Source organism: Odocoileus virginianus, chromosome 4 (assembly GCF_023699985.2).
Source record: "Odocoileus virginianus isolate 20LAN1187 ecotype Illinois chromosome 4, Ovbor_1.2, whole genome shotgun sequence".
NCBI classification, from domain to species: Eukaryota; Metazoa; Chordata; class Mammalia; order Artiodactyla; family Cervidae; genus Odocoileus; species Odocoileus virginianus.
Window position 1 is genome coordinate 73,300,672 of NC_069677.1, and position 14,374 is coordinate 73,315,045.

The 14,374-nt window shown below is 45.2% G+C and overlaps 1 pseudogene; it reads left to right on the forward strand.

The window, feature by feature from the left end:
- Positions 1–731: 731 nt before the first annotated feature.
- LOC110125932 (small ribosomal subunit protein uS15-like) lies at positions 732–2,216 on the forward strand (annotated as a pseudogene).
- Positions 2,217–14,374: the final 12,158 nt, after the last annotated feature.

A 14,374-nucleotide genomic window follows, 5' to 3' on the forward strand; every position in this document is an offset into this window, starting at 1 on the left:
GAGCTCTGGGGTGGGTCCCCTGGGATCTGAGTCCTGATGAGGGTTCCCCAGGCCTGTGTCCTGATGAGGGTCCCCCAGGCCTGTGCCCTGATGAGGCTCTCCCAGGCTCTGAGCTCTGCTAGTGGTCCCTAAGACACAAGCTCTGTGATGTCTTCTCAACAAGGAACCTTCTGCTAGAGGACTCTGTCTCGGGTACCGCAGCACAGCCAGGGGCTCTCACAGCATCTGTTTTTGGAAATAAAGGCCTCAGTACCTGACTGCCTTCCTTTCCTCCGACTGTCCCTCCTCTTTATCCCACAGTTCCCCCTACCTCCACCCCAGATCATTTGCTGATCATCTGCTGACCATCCTCTGAACTCACTTCTCCTTCCAGGAGCATTGCAGATGTGTCTTTTTGGGGAGAATTCCAGCCCATGCTTTTCATTTTACCACCTCTGTCCTCTGCCAGCCCTCTATTCTGTCCCCCCCGTTCCCTGTGCAGCTCCTCCCATCATGGGCAGCAGCCTGCGAAGGACTGATGGCTCAGGAGTTGCAGCCTGGCCAGCTCCTACAGGAGGCCAGCGCTTCACAGGAGCTGGTGTGGGTTTGGTGCTGGGCCCAGGGGGCTCACTTCCTGGATAGAGGCAGTAAAGGAAGGCCTGTCTGGAGACCCAGAGGTGAAACAGTGAGGATGGGACTTCCCTGGTGGATAAGAATCCATCTGCGCCTCTTGCTACCACATCGCCACCATCATGGGTTGTGTGCACACTCCCGGGAAGGGCCTGTCCCAGTCAGCTCTCCCCTACCACCGCAGTGTCCCCACCCGGCTGGAGCTGATGTCTGACAATGTGAAGGAGCAGGTCTACAAACTGGCCAAGAAGGGCCTGCCTCCCTCACCAATTGGTATGATCTTGAGAGAATTACACAGTGTTGCACAAGTAGGTTTCACGAAAGGAAATAAAATCTTGAGAATTCTTAAGTCCAAAGGACTTGTTCCTGATCTTCCTGAGGATCTCTATTATTTACTTTAAAAAGCTGTTGCTCTCAGACCAGGGTCAGGGTGCCCAACAAATACTGTCTGGAGATTCTAGAATCTGGATCGTGGGACAGGCAGCCAATTAAGTGATCAGCTTCCTTAAATAATAACGGTATTTATTTTTGAGGATGAAAGTGAGGTTTAGGAATGGGGTCAAATATGGACTTTTGCTTTTTACTCAATTGTATCATTTAATATTATAAATATTAGATAAATGTCCAAGTAAATAAAAGGATAAATATATGTGACTTACCATTCAAGAGGGCAAATAAGACATAAACAATACCTGTAGAATGATCCCATTTAAATAAACCACATTGTATATGTATAAAAAAAAAATAAAAAGCTGTTGCTGTTTGGAAGCATCTTGAGCAGAACAAAAAGGATAAAGATGCTAAATTTCATCTGGTTCTTTTTTAAAAAATTAATTTATTTTAATTGGAGGCTAATTACTTTAAAATATTGTGGTGGTTTTTGCCAAACATTGACATGAATCAGCCACAGGTGTACATGTGTCCCCCATCCCAAACCCCCCTTCCACCCTCCCTCCCCATTACATCCCTCTGGGTTGTCCCAGTGCACCAGCTTTGAGTGCCCTGCCTCATGTATCATGCATCGAACGTGGATTGGTTATCTATTTCACATATGGTAATATACATGTTTCAATGCTATTCTCTCAAATCATCCCACCCTCACCTTCTCCCACAGAGTCCGAAGGTCTGTTCTTTATATTTGTCCCTCTTTGGGCTTCTCTGGTGGCTCAGAGGTTAAAGTGTCTGCCTCCAATGGAGGAGACCTGGGTTCAATCCGTGGGTTGGGAAGATCCCCTGGAGGAGGAAATGGCAACCCACTCCAGTATTCTTGCCTAGAGAATCCCATGGACGGAGGAGCCTGGTAGGCTACAGTCCATGGGGTTGCAAAGAGTCAGACATGACTGAGCGACTTGACTTCACTTGCTCTCTCGCATTTACAGTTATCATTACCATCTTTCTAAATTCCATATATATGCGTTAATATACTGTATAGGTGTTTTTATTTCTGACTTACTTCACTCTGTATAATAGGCTTCCATCTGATTCTGATTGAGAGTCGTATTCACTGGTTGGCTCGATAGTACAAGACAAAACGAGTCCTCCCCGCCCCCGGCCCCACTCCCAGTTGGAAATACGAGTCATCCATAGCCTCTGCCCTGGTTGCATAAATTTGCCTATTGTACACAAGCAATAAAATCATTGTTTAACAACAACAATGAAAAGGAATTCACCTGCCAATGCAGGGGACATGGGTTCCATCCCTGCTCCAGGAAGATTCCTCATGCTGAGGAGCAGCTAAGCCCATGTGCCTCAAATACTGAGCCCACGTGTTGCAACCGCTGAGGCCTGTGCTCCTAGAACCTCTGCTCCCCAACAAGAGAAGTCACTGAAATGAGAAGCCCATGCACTATGATGAAGACCCACTGCAACCGAAAAGAAGTAAATTTTAAAAAGAAGAAGAAGAAAAGTGAAGATGGAGTGGAGGGCTTAAGGGGAGGAGGAGGTCAAAGATCATAGACCTTCCCTGTGGTCTGGGAGGACTGGGACCCCCTCCCTGTGGGCAGATTTATGGCAGAGCCAGGCATCTGCCCCTTCCCATATATGCCATATATGGCTGCAGGTCATGACACAGAAACTGGAGAAAGAGGGGCAAAGTGAGAGAGGGAAGAGGGGAAGACCAACCTGAGTGAACTGGGCCCTGGAGGGCCTAATAACAGGGTTAAGGTGCAGAGTTGAGTTACCTGGGATTTGGGAATGGGGTGGGAGGCTGGGGTGGAGGAAGACAGGACAGTGTCTGAACAGGCACACTCCCACTTGCTCCCAGTCCAGTGGGTTCCATTCTTTTCAAATATATTGATCCCCTTTTGATATCTAAGCTCTGATGCCTTTCACATGATTGACAGCATTTTTACATTCTCTTTATGCTAATAATTCCCAGAAAGTAAACTAAAAGCAGACTGTCTACTTAGGTATGGGCGTGGAACAAAACGTTTCCAAGTGCTGTTTAGGATGGGATGCTCAAAATTTTTAGAAAATCAACTTTGATTCAATAGATTAATCCCTTCTTAGATTTGCTATGTTGTTCTAACTCCATCAAATATACAACTTTTGTATATTTGGATTTCAGTTGCATTATTTAAGAAGTTCAAAAGTAGTACCATTTTGCTTAAAAACACTTCTTTTACTATGGGAATTTCAATCCCAAAAGTAAAGAAAACATTAAAACAAATTCGCATGTGCCCATGACCAGCTTTAATAATTAACACATGATGGATCTTGTTTCATCTCCCGGCCCACTCCCACTCCTTCCCCTGCCTCTGGCCACTGGATTCTTTTAAAGTAAATTCCAGACATATCATTTCATCTGTGTGTATTTCAGTTTCTAAGAAGGACTCTTTCTTCAAAACAACCCCATGCTATTGTGACACCTAAAAGTTGACCATTGTTCCTTAATTGTCATCAAATATTCCATTATGTTTAAGTTCCACAGTTGTCTCATTAATGGTTTTTTACAGATGACTTGTTTAAATCAGAATACAAAGTTCTCACATTGATTAATTGTCGTCTCTTAAGTCTCCTGTAATATCCAGCAGTTCTGCCTCTCTATGTTTTCGCTGCTTTCTCATCATTTACTTATTGGAGAAACTGAGTTATCTGTACTGTAGAGTATCCCATATTCTAGACTTTATTGATTGCACTCTCTTGTTGTCATTCACATATTTCTTTGTCCCTCTTTTTCCTGTGAATGGTAGTTAGGTCTGGAGGTTTAATCAGATTCATAGGTCATTTTCTTTTCTTTTTTTTTTTAAAATTATTTATTTTTGGCTGCACTTGGTCTTTGTTGCTTTGCGAAGCCTTTCTCTAATTGCAGTGAGTGGGAGGCTACTCTTCATTGCAATGCAAAGGCTTCTCATTATGGTGGCCTCTTGTTACGGAGCATGGGCTCTAAATTCAAGGGCTCAGTAGTTGCAGCACATGTGGGCTATTTGTGGCTTAGTTGCTCCACCGCATGTGGAGTCTTCCCAGACCAGGGATCAAACCCATGTCCCCTGCACTGGCAGGTGGATTCTTATCCACTGGACCACCAGAGAAGCCCAGCAATTTTCTATAAGAACATTTCGTAGATGGCATGATTTCATTCTCATTTTACTGCAGCAAAAATCACATACGTGCCTGTTATCTCTGTTTTTGTGAGATATTCATTGTACAGTGATGTACTGCAGCTTTTCATTAGCATTCTAGTCAGCAGTGTTAAAGGACAGTCACTTGCCGGGAGCCAACACACGGGACCCTACCCATGACAAGGCCAAAAGGGAGAAAACCTGACGGGCAAGGCAGATCAGGTTTTCAGGGGTTTCGAAAAGCTGCCCCCAGGGCTCACCTTAAAGATGATATCTGTCTTTCTGATGCCTGCCTCAATAGACTACTCCCTAATTTCTGTGACACAGGCAGAAGGCCTTCCCCAATCTCTTCCCAAATAAGAATCAATTTAGAACTTTAATCAATAAGTTTCCCAGGTGGTGGTATATTATGAGATTATTCAGGGTGAAAGGAGAGTTTTAATTTAAACTCCTTTGCTGGTAGTTTGTTAGCCAAATGCATTTATGCGCTTGGTACTAATATGCATGATTGCTTATAATATCCTAATCATAAAATAGCATAAAGAACCTGATTATATAAAAGTCCTAACAGATATAGAGCCTTTTTAAGGGGTAAAGGAGTCCTATTAGAAAACATAAGAAAAATTATTCTATAGGTGGTTATTGGGTTGTGATTTGCTTGCTGTGTTTATGCTTGCTGTATTTTTGCCTTTAATGTGCTAAGGTTGTGTTATAAAAACCGTTGTTAATATAGTTAAAGATCTAGAGAAATAAGAACTTAGCCCTAGTGTGGTAACAATGAGATGGTTGTTAATTGTCAGCCAGGAGTGCTAGGCAGAAGCTGCCTCACCAAATTCGCAGAGTCAGTATGGGTAAACTTCTTAGATAAACACAACTGACAACTTTTGCAGAAGGATTAATTTTTGTATTAACAAGAATATAATTCTACTCTGTACTATTTCCCTATGAGACTGTTACCTTTCAGTTAAGGTCACCATAAAAATGGAAAATAGGTTTACATTCACCTGACCTGCATAAAATGTTAATAGCCCCAGGCCAGAAGATAATGTACAAGACCCTCATAAACAAAGAAGTATGCAGAAAACACCCTGGTTTCATGAAGGACAAGCTGACGTAGTGTTAAACTATCTTCCCCTTAGAAATGTACTAACTTAGGGAATAAAAGCCATGGTAAGAAATAAAGCATTGCCAGACTCTTCCAGACTCTCTGCACCCCCGTCTGGTCATTCTCTCTCTCTCTCTCTCTCTCCCTCGCAGACTTGGCCCTATCAAGGCTGGTCTCACGTGTCTTCTCTGTCTCTCTCACCGACGCCGTTCATCCTGAGGGTACCCGCTGGCAGTCACTAATGAACATTGCCTAGATTCATTATTACATTAGGGTATGCAAAATGGTGGTTTTCAAATTCTCTTCACCTATTTTGAATTTATTCGCTAAGATTCTTCTATAAAGAACTTTCCTACATCAACTATTTATCTACGCAGAAGTATGGTTTGTACCAGAATTGCAATAAATGATTGCTTTTTACCAATTTTCAAAATAATAAGCTAGTATCCTTATATCTTCTAAAGGTGGTCAGTGATTTGGATGAGTGTCTGTCTGGGACCTTAGTTTACTAAAACCCACCAAGTTAGCTGCCCCAGTCTCCTGGATGTAAACTGAAGGCATACAGCTCCTGGGTCAGAGATAATGGATTTTTACTTATGTCACAGCAAGCAACATGGGCTTCACATAGGTGTCCGGTCCTCTGTCTCCCAGGTCCCATGGGTGACACAGAGCAGCCCAGGTGGATGCCACACATGCAGTAAGTTTGCATCACAATGAGAAACACTTAGCTAAGAGGATAAAAAGTCATCTTTGTCATGGAGGGAGATATTGCTCATCCCCCAAGGCAGTTCTCTGCCAACGTGACCCTGATAAACAGTTTGGGCAAAGAGTGACCAGGGTCTTATATCCTTTGCCTACCCATAACAGACATGCAAGAGTGCTCAGGGTCCATGGCCTGAGTCAGAATTTTTTTTTTTTTTAATGCATGGACTCAGTTATTTTAAGCATATTTGACATAAAGTTTCATTGCAGTCATTATTCTTTTTGATGCTCAAATTGTTTCATGTCTATCTGGCCAGTAAGACTTGACTTCTGTGATCTTCTGACATGACCCTAGTAGTCTTGGGTAGCATCCTTGCTTTTTTGTTTAAGCAAGATATTACAGGCTCACCTTAAATTTTCTGCTTCAGCTTCTGGATATTTCTCCAGAAGCCTTGTATTGGGAGATGCAATTTGGAGACGATAATCTGGGTGCTAGGAGTGCTGTTGTTACTGGATAAGTCATGAATTCTATGTCTTTTCAGATGGCAGAGCTAGGAAATAAGTATTTGTTCTCTGACATAAAAATACATTATGAATCAATATTAATATTTCAGAGTAAACTTTAAGATTACAGAATTTGACTCAACATTTAAAATTTTCTATTTGTATCTCTTTTCTCTAATGCTGAAAATTTTGATTCCTATTAACACCAGCATGTTTTATCATAATACACCATAGCTTCAAAGGAATATCACTAATATTATCACTACAGTATGATTATTGAGCTAAGCAACTTAAGATTTCTTTGCAATTTATTTATCATATATCTTATTCTTAATACTCAGCTAAATTACTATATTTTAATGTCACTTTAATAATTCTCTGTATGGTTAAGCCACTTAAGTTCATTTAATTTAACTTTCTTTAGTTATTCTGTAAAACATGTAAAATCTACATGGTTCCAAAGTCAAAGCTATAAAGTAAGGTAGTCTCTCCCCTAAATCTTTTACAATCCCCCTCCATGCAGGAAACCATTTTATTTCCTCTTCAACTGTTGCTGCTTTTGTCTTGAAATATAGACAACTGTGAATACGAATATGCATATATTCCCTGATTTTTATAGAAAAAGTAGTATACTACACCCACGATTCTACACCTTGCCTTTTTTCATAGAACAATACATGCTCCATAGTTTATTCCAAAGGTGTAAACAGAAATTCTCCTTATTCCTTTTCATAGCTGCATGGAACTCCATTGTATTGACATGCTGTGGTGTATAAAGTTAATCCCTGACTGCTGGAAATGTGGATTTCCAGACTTTTGCTGTTACAAACAGTGCTTCAGTCTTACAGTATGTCATTTTGTATTCTTTACTAGTGTATCTTTGAGATAGATTCCTAGAAGTAAGATTTCTGAGTAAAGGGGTAAACATTCATATAATTTTGCTGCTGCTGCTGCTGCTAAGTCGCTTCAGTTGTGTCCGACTCTGTGCGACCCCATAGACGGCAGCCCACCAGGCTCCCCCATCCCTGGGATTCTCCAGACAAGAATACTGGAGTGGGTTGCCATTTCCCTCTTCAATGCATGAAAGTGAAAAGTGAAAGTGAGGTCGCTTAGTCTTGTCCGACTCCTAGTGACCCCATAGACCACAGCCTACCAGGCTCCTCCGTCCATGGGATTTTCCAGGCAAGAGTACTGGAGTGGGGTGCCACTGCTAGGTATTACCAAATTCCCCTCCTTAGAGTTTGCTATTTTGTATTCCCATCATTATAGACATTTTAAAAAGTGATGTGACAGTTTTATTTAGAAGTTACAATATATCAAAATTATATATATTTAGAGAGATTTAGACTTATAATAACATACTTTAAAGTTCAATTTTGAGCAGAAACTAACACAACATTGTAAAGCAATTATACTCCAATAAAAAAAAAGTAAAGATGAATATGGTTGAGACCATTAAAAAAAAGTTCAGTTTTGAGAGACTACAAAGCATCTCAGAAATCTTTTAGGGTTTCCTGAGCAAAGTTTTAAAAGACAAGTGGTTGCTTATCACTCCAGCTGTCGTCTCTGAGAGACTGAAGATTCGTGGTTCCCTGGCCAGAGCAACCCTTCAGGAACTCCTCAGTAAAGGACTTATTAAACTGGTTTCAAAGCACAGAGCTCAAGTGATTTACACCAGAAACACCAAGGGTGGAGATGCCCCAGCTGCTGGTGAAGATGCATGAACAGGTCCCACCAGCTGTACATTTTGAAAAATAAAACTTTATTAAATCAAAAAAAATAAAATAAAATAAAATAAAAGACAAGTGGTATAAGAAACTGTAGAATGATTGTTTGGTTTATATTCATGTTGTGTCCAGGTGAGGCTTTGATGTCAGGTAGACCTGTGTCCCCATTCCTGCCTCTCTACCTTGTTGGGGTGACTACAGATGAGTCATTTAACCCCTCAGATATTTCTGGGGAAAGCATTTGTGGAAAGTGTGAGATGAGATAATACGTGAAAAACCCTTAGCACAGAGTCTGGCGCAGGTGGACCACCATGTGGGAGGAATTATTAGGAGCTGACTTGTTCTTACCAGGACCACACTGTCCCTCCCCTTTCTCGCGGATCAGAGAAGAGAAAGCAGCTATGATGGGACGGTGGCAGGGAACTTGGTTAAGCAACTTGTCCTGGTTTGCCCTGGACTTTTCTGGATTTTGCTCTGAAAGTCCCACTCCCTGGGAACCCCTTCAGTCCCACATGAACTGGAATGGTTGGTCACCCTCTTGGGGAAACAGGTCTGGGTCGAGGGCCCCACGGACCTCTGCCAGAGGCTGGAGACAGGCAGAACACATGGCCAAACAAAAAACCTGCTGTCACAGAGGGGACCAGAAATGTTTTGAATTTAAAATGGAGTCTTCATCTTGAATGGCTTCTGCCAAGGGAAGCTGGGTTGTTGGGCTCCTTTCTCCAGGTCTGCGGCTAGGAGGAGTTTCTCATAGGCCTTTGACTTTTTGGTATCAGCTGTAATTGAAAAGCCCCTTGGCTATCGCAGAATGTTGATATCCTATTGGTAACAATAGTGAGGTTTTTCTCATGTGATAAAAAGCAATCCCAGGAAATTGTATCTAATCATCCCTATTCACAGGAGGAGGGGATTCCCAAGTGGCTCAAATGGTAAAGAATTTGCCTACAATCCTGGAGACCTGGGTTCAACTCCTGGGTCAGGAAGATCCCTGGAGGAGAGCACAGCAACCCATACTGGTGATCTTGCCTGGAGAATCCCGTGGACAGAGGATCCTGGTGGGCTACAGTCCATGGGGTCTCAAAGAGCTGGACACAACTGAGCACTCACAGGAGGAATCACACATTCAAAGAAGGAAGTCATTGTTTAATACTGACCGTGCAAGTGAGAAGACAGGTGTTTAGCAGCCTCAGCCTCATGGCAGGTCAGACTTACATCACTCAGCTCCAATTATTTCAATATTTTCATGAAAGAAAAATGTCCCTTCATAGACGGCAGGGTGCTCCGAGATTGCCAAGAAGTAGGCCACTCAGCCAGAAAATTCGGGAACATGCTGGGAGCCACCAACCCACTTCTGACATGCCCCAGGAGTATCACTGGCAATCAGCTCTCCAGTTCTTGCCAAGAAACAGGCGCAGGGTGTGGCACGTCAGCCACTCAGAGGTTTAACCCCGATGGGTTTACAGCATGAATCATACAACCAAATCCCATTAACTGCCTCTGAAATTGTAACTTCATGTTCAGAACAGCTTAGCAGTTCTTCAAGACCCAATTCGTTTCTCTGGCAGGATGCTCTGTCAGTGGGAAACGCAAGCAGCCTCCTCTGGCAGGTTACTCAACACTGTGCTTCCTTTGATCTCATTGTCCACCATCACGTTCCCCACCCCGCCCTGTGGTTTCAAGCGCCTTGTATACCATCACCCCTGTGGTGGAAGTTCAGCCAGTTGCCATGGCCTGGCACCCTACAGCACCTGTTGGAGTGTGAGTGAAGCTTCCCCACTGTGGGCAGCCCTGGTGGGGTGACCCCAGGCACAGGCAGGATATCCACTCCTAGCCCCAGGCCCTCCACGTTATCACTCTGATGCAGCCAGTGGGTCGGTGGGTGGGGGATTGATCAGACCGAGGACTAGCCAATGGGACGTCCTCTCCTGGGACCACGATTCTCCAACAGAGCTGTTCGAGGGCTGAGCAAACGTCTGGACTTAAAGGCCTCTTGGGTTGCCGTGGTGCAAGTGGCTCAGAGATGGCCCGGCTCCCCAGGCCTCCCACGTGCCTTCCAGACTTGCTGCTCTGTTGCCAGTTAATGCGGCCTCATGGTGTGCCAGCACTTGGGCGGCACCAAAGGTGAGGAAGGCCTGTGGGCCACCTTGCTTGGGGACTTGCTTGTGAAGCAGTCTGGCTCCTCAGAGCCTGGGAGTTGTAAAAATGTTTAAAAATTAGTTTCTTAAGTAACAGATATACATAAACCTTATACAGAATTTGAAATGTGTAATAAAACACACTCCGGCCCCGCACTCCATGCTGCCAGCATCTTTGCTTCCCCGAAGGCTAACCTGCTGTGCTGTACTTAGCTGCTTAGCCGTGTTGGACTTTTTCCAACCCCGTGGACTGTAGCCCGTCAGGCTCCTCTGTCCATGGGGATTCTCCAGGCAAGAGTACTGCAGTGGGTTGCCATGCCCTCCTCCAGGGCATCTTCCCAACCCAGGGATCGGTCCAGGGTCTCCTGCATTGCAGGCAGATTCTTTACCAGCTGAGATACATATCTATTATTATGGTGGCTTTTTAAAAGTTATTTGTTTTGGTTTTTTTTTTTTTTTTTTTGGATGTGGACCAGTTTTTAAAAGACTTTATTGCATGTGTTACAATATTGCTTCCGTTTCATGTTTTGCCCTTTTTTCTTGTTTTTGGCTACTAGGCATGTGGGATCTTAGCTCCCTACCAGGGATTGAACTCAAAACCCCTGCATTGGAAGGTGAAGTCTTAACCACTAGACGACCAGAGAAGTCCCCACAGTGGTCACAAATGGAATCCACCTACTCACACTCTGCTTTTCCCCACTAATAACACCTTAGAGTCTGTGATGCTGTGATGCTGGCTGCACATGTATTTCTGACACCCACCACCTTATGCAGGGGGTGACAGGCTGGGGGAAGTTGGGCCTTATTCATCTTCTAGCACCGAGCCCAGGGCCTGGAGCAGCAGTGCTGGAGAAACATGAGGTCACTTTTTCCTGGCCACCCTGCCCCGCCCCCCAGCATGAATCCTACACTTTAGCTCATCTACAGAATTGATTTCCAGATTCTCAGTCCCTCTCAGGAAACAAGTTTGCTGTTTCTTATATTGTTTCTTTTACCTGGAATATCCTCCCAAGTTCATCATCGCTTGTGGAAGTTGAGATCATGCTCTCTGGCCCTCTTCCTGGAATGATTTTCCTGACCAATGGGACCAGCCAAAAGACACCAATGGCATTCCTCTGTCTCACACAGAACCACCCTGAACCCTAACACTTTCACACAGTGACCCTCCCTGACCCTGCTCCAATCCTGACACCGACACCAGTGACATGATATTATACGTGTAGATGGAACAGTTCTTCACCCAGGCCTGTGGCTTCCAATGACACCTGGAACCAGAGGGCTGGGACAGCCTGGGGCCTCATCCGTGGATCTGTGGGGAGCCATAGTCTTTGCAGCTGGGAACCCTTGGCAGGTAACTTCTCTTTCTCACTATCTCCTGGCTAATCTTCTCTTTAAACTGAGAAAGAGGGAGGTGGAGACTGATGAGGACTTGGCCCACAAATCCCCATGATGCAGGAGGGCTGAGCGTTCTCCTCCTGACCTGTCTGGGTGCTGGTTCGCCTGGGGATTGGCAGTCCCCAGCCCCGTCAGCTGTGAGCAGAGGAGGGGAATCACAGCTGTCTGGGGCTGCCCTCAGAATTCACTCATTTAATCATCACTTATTCAACAGGTACTGGTTGAGCTCCTGACATGGATGGGGATAGTGGCGATAGAACTGTGAACACCACCATGTCCTGCACTTGAGGAGCTGATGCTCCAGGGAGAGAGACCACCAACACACAAGTAAGTGATGAGCAGAGAGTGAAGGTTCAGCAATGCTGTGAAGCAAATAGAGGAGGAAACTTGCAGTGGGGTGGACACTGGTAATTGTCAGGATGGTCAGGGAAGGGCTCTCTGATGAGGAGATGCCTGAGCAGGAACTCGAAGGAAGTGAGCGAGGCCCTGTGGGAGCAGAGGGAATTGCAGGCTGTGCCAAGGGGTGTTCAGGGGAGAACAAGGGCTGAGTGTACCTGGGAGGACTGAGCCAAGTGGTAAGAGAGGAGGCCCAGGTGAGTATGTGGGGGGGAGGGGGTTGGGAGGGGGGATGAGGTGGGGTGGGGTGGGGGGGTGGGAGCATAGCATACAGGCCATAGAAGGGACTTTGAATTTGACTCCTTGTGAGCTGGGAAGGGTCCTCTGGACTTGAATGTTCTAGAAGAGTGACATCAGACTTACATTCTAAAATGACTTTTCTCCAGGTGGTAGTTTGTAGAGGGGCCGTAGCAGAAGCAGGAGACCAGGGAGGAGCCACAGCAGTGACTCAGGTGGGAGACGGTGGTGCTTGAGCCAGGGTGGCCAGGAGGTGGCCAACCTGGGTAGTGGAGGTGATGGGAGGTGGTCTAGTTCTGCACAGATGCTGAAGGAAGAGCTGGAAGATGTTGTGGGAGGGAGTGAAGCCCTAGAAGGAGGAGATGGGGAAGGCACTGAAGTGTCCAGGACAGACCTAGGATACCCCCAACCTCACCGAGTGGCTCAGCAAAACAAACCTTCTCCAGAATGGGCTTCAACGTCTTCTTAACGCCTATAACTTGTGAGGGTTAGAGACACAGTTTTGAGGAAGACAAAGCCTTGCTCCCCTTTGGGATCACAGTGCAGGGGGCCTCCTCATAGGTAGGGCAACTGAGGGGCCCCTGCTTTCACTCCAACAGCCTGACCAAGCCTGGCTGGTCTTTGCAGGAAAACCATCTGTAGCAAGTAAACCCACTTTTCACAATTAGAGCAAATTCTCAAATTTGATACTGGAAGATAGTTTTTAGTAAATAATTTTGGTAAAATGATGACTTTTGCTGTAAACAAACAGCCCAGCCAGGCTGGTCTCATGGCAAGATGTGAGGAATTCTGACCCCATTGGCCATTGCTGTGGGAAATGGCTACTCTGTGCCCTTTCAAACAATAGAGTTTTCAGAAATGTAAACACTGCCTTTTTCCCTTGGTGTCCTGGTAGGACACTCCCCTCCCCTCTGCCAAGGTCGAGTAGCTTCTCTGAGGAGGCTCTTCACCAAAGTTAAAGGTCAGGCTGAGCCTGAACCCTAACCGTCATCCCCCTCCTCTTCCTCCCAGTAAGACTCCAGCTTTTAATGAGGAAGTGGGGAGGCGGCTTTGTGAGTCTGGGCATCTGTAAGTTTGGGGGCCAGAAAAATCCTCAAGTGTCTGTGTCTCTGGACACTGCTGCTTAAAGCTTTGTTCTGGGCAGTGCCTTCCAATAGGCTGCCCCCACTCCCCGCATAAGGCCACACCAGGGCTGGGCTGTGAAGCAAGACAAGGACCCTGGAGTCGGGGGGGGGCAAACAGGGGTCCTCCAATGGGCAGTTCTGACCTGAAGGCTGCCGGAATTTGCAGGAATCATGATGGTGGTGGCTAACACTGTGTGTTTGCCACTGTTCTAAGTACTTGGCATGAGTGATACCATCTAATCCTCACAACTGCCAAACGAAATACATGATCCGGTGGTGGCCATCTTACAGTTGAGGAAATCTAAGCTTGGCGAGACGAGGCACTGAGCCTGGGGTCACATGGTCCAGGAGTGGTGGCCTCAGGGTGGGAGCCCTCACGGTCCAACTCCGGACCCTGCATGGTGACGGTGGCCAGCAGTCACCGGCCCTTCCTCCAGAGTCAGGTGTCAGGAGTAAAATCACCCCAGCTGAGAACCACTGCCATCTATTTTGATTGTGCCAGATTAAGAAATTCTGTTTCACATGGAGAAGTATTTGCAGTTGTTAAAAGTGTGTGTGTGTGTGTGTTTTTAATTAGCTCTCTTGCTGTTCCTAGAACAACCTTTAATTAAATAAAATTCTTGCTTTGAGATCTGTACAAACAAACACATTCTTGCAGCAGTACAAGTTAATATGTTGGTCGTTTTCAATGTACTAAAATTTGTACGTAACACATTTGTGTGAGTGTGTTGTTTTCACTACAATTTTGAGGAATAGGAAAATCTTCATGTTAAAAACATTCAGACCAAATGTTGGCAGATCCTCTAAGTCTTTCAGAGGCGGGTTCAGAGAGGTTGGTTTCACATTGGAAAGCAGCCGCAGAGAAAGGCAAGGATTTGAT